Here is a 6,244-nt window from a genome sequence, read left to right as displayed (position 1 = left end):
ATTTATTCATTTGTTTCAATTAATTTATTTCATTCATTTTAATTACATTTGTATGATACATTGTCTCATTTTATATTTTTAACACGTTTGCTTTTAAACTTAATTTTTCTGTCGCCCAATTAATGAAAATTAGAGAAACACGTTTTTCGAGATAATATTTGGTCTCATAGTGCAGTGGTCTTGGAGAGTTAAGGATGATCAACTGTAGACTAAGAAAAGTTAATTGAGGGATTAGAGGTGAGTGATTTGAATTAAATTCAATTAGGAGCACTAATGGACCACTATTCAATTGTTGATTTTTGCACCCTCAAAAGTAGCTTTATGTCACTTATTTCTTTCACCAAATCACTTCACAAAAATCACACAAAACCCTCTCTCTTCTTCTCCCTCTTGGCCGAAACCCTTCCTCCCCCTTTAGCCAAAAATTTCATCTTCATCCTCTCCAATTTGCTCACTAAACTTGCTCCAACCTTACTCACACTTTGGGTCATCTTCAAGTTTGGTAAAAGACTTGGAGGAGGGAAGATTTTTGGAGGTTTAGTGCTTGGTTTCTTAAGGTTTTGCTTGCTATCCTTGGAAGAAGGTAAACCCTCCAAACTCCCATTTTTCTTTCATTTTTTAGTTAGTTTTTACCTAGATAAACTTTGGGTTGTTGATGGGTTCCATGAACCTTGACATTAGATAGCATGCCTTGAGGATATTCTTGCTTTCTTGACTTACTCTTAGGAAGATGCCTTGAGGAAGATTATTAGGTAGTGGCCTTGAGGATTTCTTGGTTGTTGGTTGTTGGTTGTTGTTTTAGTAAATTCTAACTTGGTTTTGGTTTGAGAGTTTGAGGAAAAATTTGGAGAGAAAGAAACTAGGGCTGCTATCTGAATTTTTGAGGGAGTGATTCTCTTGTTTTAATTTTGAAATTTGTGGTTAAATTGATGCAAAAATGCTTGCTACACGTTGGGTTATGTATGTGTAAATTATCTTCCAAAAATCACTTCATTTGAATGAGTTAAAGTTAAGTTTAAAGGAGGGAAACAAACCTGGAAATTTCAGATCAGGGCACCCGACCAGTGTGCACTAAACAGCACGTAATTTTTCGTGCAGGAGTCAAAATCAAGTGACGTTTATGGCATGTGAAACTAGACTCCGAGGGCTGTCTAACGGTATAAAATACACCTGCTAGTTCATTTTCTATGAGTTGCAGTGAACCGGCAAAATTGGCTGTTTTCTCTTACTGTTTTAATCGTTGGACAAGCACAATTGCAGTTTGTAACTCGATTTCACTCCCCTTACAAAATGAATTTGAAGATAGTTTCTTCTAGTGATTTTTAGTATTTTGAATTTAGTTTTCAGTGCCGTAAACCACGCTAATTTTGGACTTGTGTAGCCTTAGATATGACCTGATTTAGAAACTGCATCGGGTGTTCCAAAGCTGGAAGTTCGTGTTTCAGATTTCAAAAACCAGCTTTCGAAAAACTGTTGTATATTGATGTAAAAAAATCCAAATTAAATTCCGTTTATTGCGTTTGAAACTAGATATGGAGTTCTTTTAGTAGTACAAATTTCAGAAGCTAGTTCGATTCCTATGAATTTTTCTAAATTTTCAAATTTCACTGAAATTCAAGACTGTTTTGCCCTGTTTTTACTAAAACAGCGATTTGGAGCTAAGATTTGACTGATTTCTGATTTGAATCTGGAAAATGTGTCTTCTAGAGAGTTTTATTCATTGAGTCTATTTTCCAACAGTATAAGATTTGCAATTTTTGAATTAATGGAATTCAAATTATGATTTTTCAAAGAACATTGCCAAAACTGAAAATTTTCTTATAAAGTGACAAAAACTCCAAAGTGGTTTGGAAACATTTTCTAGGTTTCAAGCCTAACCTTCTTGATTATTTGCACCTCATTTCATACTTGGGAAATGAATTTCACCTCCTAGTCTTATACCCTCGGTTTCCATGAAAATGAACCATAAATTGAACGGTTTAGCTAGAGTAATTCTTGAAGAATTTCACTAGCTTCATATTTGAAACTTGGAGCTTTTAACTCCAATATTTACCATGAATTAAGTAGCATTTTGATGGATTTTGACATCATAAGTTTAAAAAACGTAAACGCTCATTTATATTTTAAAACTTTGGCATAGGATTAGAAGTTTTAAAATATAAAAATAGTTTTTTCTTTTCTTGATTTTCGTGTCAAAAATTAAGCGTGGTACTCCTATATTTGAAATTGAAATTTCTTGCCACGACTTGATTCAAAAATGACTTTTGAGTCCTCTTTAAGTATTATTTCTATGATTAAGCAAGAAAGTCTCTTTTAATTTGATTTGAGCTTGTGGCTCTTGAGTGTAGGTAGTAAGGGGATATTTTTCTCTTAACCTTGGTCGAATACCTAGGTAACCATGATTGTGCATATCTCAGGTGATCATGTGGACATCGAGGAACTCGTTTGACCTCTTACTTTTGCTTTCGCTTTGCTCTTGACTTTTATTGAGTGTCAAGTGCATGTTTCATGTTACTATGATGAAATGATACTTGTACAAGTGTTATGTGATTCTTGTAATTTGTGAACTTGTCGAAACAAGGGTGTACTTTATCGCCTTCGCCCTCTCCCTCTTGAATAATTGCTACTTGTTATATGAATGTTTCTGACTTGCACTTGTATTCGAACATGCTTTTAACTCGTGAGCACTGAGCGGTAACATGTACCACACCCTATTTGGGTCGAAGGTGCCTCTTATCTCGACTCAGTGATATGATCGATTTTAAGTTGATTGGAGCGTTGTCTCATTGACCAATTGTATTTGTGGGGACGCCCCAACCCATTGGTTAATCTCGTAACTCGAACCGACAAGGGGCTTGATCGGGAAACTTGGTGAACCATGGAAAAATTATATAGTTTGATCTTTTGAGATCTTTCTTGGCATACTCGAATAGTACTGCCACCTCGTGCTTGTTTGGTTGCGGATCTGAGAGGGTGATATGGTGGATGGAGGAAGTAAGTGGAGCTCTACAGACATGTTGCTACTTGAGTTGACGGAGGGTCAACCAAAGATGGTTTGAACCGGTCGAGACGTGGGATTAGCTCCTGAGAGTTCCTGTATCTTTTCTACTTGTGTTTACTTTCTACTTGCATACTTGTATGAAATTAATGTTAAGTCGTTTTTAAGTATGTTATTTGATTTAATTCATGTTACTTGCTTGTTTACCTGATTTTTTTGGCCTCACTGAGCGTTAACTCATCCTAAATTGTTATTCCTTAACAGGTTTTGGAAGTGAAAGTTGGGAACTCTAGACTAGCGATTTTTGGTTAAAACTAGTAAATTTTTGTATGATATTGGAGATATTGAAAGTGTAAAATTTGTTATATTTGGGTTTTTGGATTGTAATTGTAAATGGTAGTTTTAGAAGAATTTGGCTTATATATTCGAAGTATTCCTTTAATTCAAAATCTATGGTTGGCTTGTAATTTTCTATTAAGTTAGAATGAGTGTGCGAGTTCTGACGAGAATTGGGCAGCGCCCCGCTAATACCCTAGGGTTCGTCCTAGGGAGAGATGAGGGTGTCACAGTTGGTATTAGAGTGCTAGTTTGAAATACTTGGAATAATATTAGGAGTTCTTAGTCGTGAATTTTTTGTCATAAAAATCCATGATAAATTTTAAGTTAAATCTTTGAATGACACCAGTGATTTTAAAGACCTAGCCTTTAGTTTTGTGGGTTATTTGTAGGAAATGGACAGTGGCAGCGACAGTGATAAGGATCGAGGGACCTCCCCCAATGATTTGATTTTGCATGGTCGGAGGCGGACCCCCCTTCGGTGATCACCCGCCAGGCGAGTTAGAACGTGCCCGTGCCGTGAGAGGTTCTCCTACCCTAACCACGTGGTGCTAGGGTAGTTGAGCAGAGGAGACAGTTGACTCATGACCTCAGGGTAGTTCGAGCAGAGAGGGAGGTGATGAGGGCCACTATGGAGGACCAAGCAGCCAGGATTCAGGAGCTGGAGACTAGCGTTCTCGAGGAGCGTCAGAGGACTGACGCCTCCCACGCTCAGCTTCAGGCGACCGATGGGTGCCTCATTCAAATTGTGGAGGAAGTGAGAAACCGTGTGGACGGTATTCTAACAGAGTGTGGGACCATGAACGATCACATAGAGGAGGTCATGGGTGGAGTAGGACCTGGGGATGCTGCCCCTGGTAATAAGGAGGAGATAAAGCCCATGGAGAAGAAGTCCGAGGAGGATCCTTCTGAGGATGTGGGGTCTACTAGTATGGTCCATTTAGACTAGTGATCTTCTGATCTTTTGATTTTGTTAAGGACTTAGAAGGGGTGATCCTCGCCTTGAGACCTTTTGTGTTTTGTTACATATACCCCTATATTTTGAGGCACTTGGATGCCTATATCTTGTAGTTGATAGTATTGACTTGTTTTATGAACTCTTGACTTGTAACATAACTTTTAGTTTATGTAAAGAATTATGCTTTAATTTCAAGTATTCTTGCAACTTGCATATGCTTTTAAATTTCTATGCTTATTTTTTTCTCTTTTAATTATGCGTTTAGACTTTTACTAAATGGATCGACGAGGACGCGGACGGGGTCGTGGGCGTGGGTTTCGGTAACCCCGCACTCTCGAGAAAGATGAGGGATCAGTGACTGGTCCGAACCAAAACTCTAGAAATGAAGTGAGTGACCAAGTGGCTACTGCTTTTAACCATATAACTAACGTTCTTGAGCGTTTAGTTGAACACTAACACCCTGAACCGGTCAACCCGCCTAAAAATCAAGAGAGGGGTGAGGATAGAGCCCTAGAGATTTTCTTGAAATTCACCCCATCTGGATTTCACGGAGGATCTAATCCCATAGCGGCAGAAAAGTGATTTGAAAAGATGGTAGAAATCTTTGCCGCCCTAGATTATGCCGAGAAAAGGCAGGTGAATTTCACCGTTTTTCAATTCAAGGGAACGGCGCGCTTATGGTGGAATGTTGTGAGAAGGAAGTGGGAGAGAAAATAAACCCCCTGAATTTGGGTAAATTTTGAGAGGGAGTTTAATGTCAAGTTCTTTCCGCCTATGATATAAGAAAAAAAGGAAGGATGACTTTATTAAGTTGAAACAAGGGCTGTTAAGTGTAGCTGAGTATGAGGAACGGTTCATCAAACTTTTTAATTTTGCCCCTGAACTAGTGGTCACGGAGCGCAAAAGAATAAGGAGATTCATTCAAGGGTTAAATGTAAAAATCCAAGAATCCCTAACAACAGCCCAGATCACCATTTTCACGGATACCTTGGATAAGGCACAGAGGGTAGAGAATGCTAAATTTCAATCCAAAGCCTTTCATGCTAGAAAGAGGGGTAACCCAAGCAATGCCCCTGGACTGTCCGTGAAGTCTACCCAACTCCTTAAGATGGGAAAAGGGGTTGGAGGAGTGAAGATGTCCGAAAAATCAGGAGGAGTTCCATCAAGGGAAGCTCGCCAAAAGGAAATCAGAGTGGGCGATGTCAGCAAAAAGGAAATTCTCAAGTTGGTCAGGCCGTGACTTCTCATGTGACTTGTGGATATTGTGGCAAGCCTAACCACACCAAGATCGATGCTGGAGAAAATAAGAAAAGTGTCTGCTCTGTGGTAGTGTCGAGCATCAGATATTGAGTTGCCGTAATGTCTCTAAGAAAGGGAAAAATACTCAACAGCCTGCTAGATCCTCTTCAAAGCAGTCGAGTGCCGGAGGGAGCTGACCAAAAGTGCCAGTTAGGATTTATGCCTTAGACAACCAGCAAATTTCTAACCCAACTGAAGTGGTGGAAAGTACGATCTCCATTTTTCATCGCCTAACTAGGGTTTTAATTGATTTCGGGGCAACCCATTCATTCGTAAATCCTAACTTTATGAAGGGTATAGGTGTAAAGTGTGATTTTTTATCTTTTGATTTGGAAATTAAGACTCCTACGGGGGACCAGAGCTTAATTACTAATAAGATTTATAGAAATTGTGAGATTTGGCTTGGTGAGAGGAAATTGTTAGCAGATTTAATGAGCCTAGCAATTAAGGGATATGATGTGATACTTGGGATGGATGGATTAGCTCGATACCATGCTCAATTGGATTGTAAGATGAAATTAGTAGAATTGCGCATCATGGGGGAAGCAACTTTGAAGTTAGATGTGAGGGGTAGACTAGTATCTTCTACTTTAATTTCGGGGATTCGAGTTAAGAAATTGTTGAGTAGTGGGATTAAAGGATATCTAACTTTT

This window comes from Coffea eugenioides, chromosome 6 (assembly GCF_003713205.1).
Source record: "Coffea eugenioides isolate CCC68of chromosome 6, Ceug_1.0, whole genome shotgun sequence".
Classification (NCBI taxonomy): domain Eukaryota; kingdom Viridiplantae; phylum Streptophyta; class Magnoliopsida; order Gentianales; family Rubiaceae; genus Coffea; species Coffea eugenioides.
The sequence above is the reverse complement of the archived record's forward strand: the minus strand, read 5'-3'. Positions refer to the sequence as shown.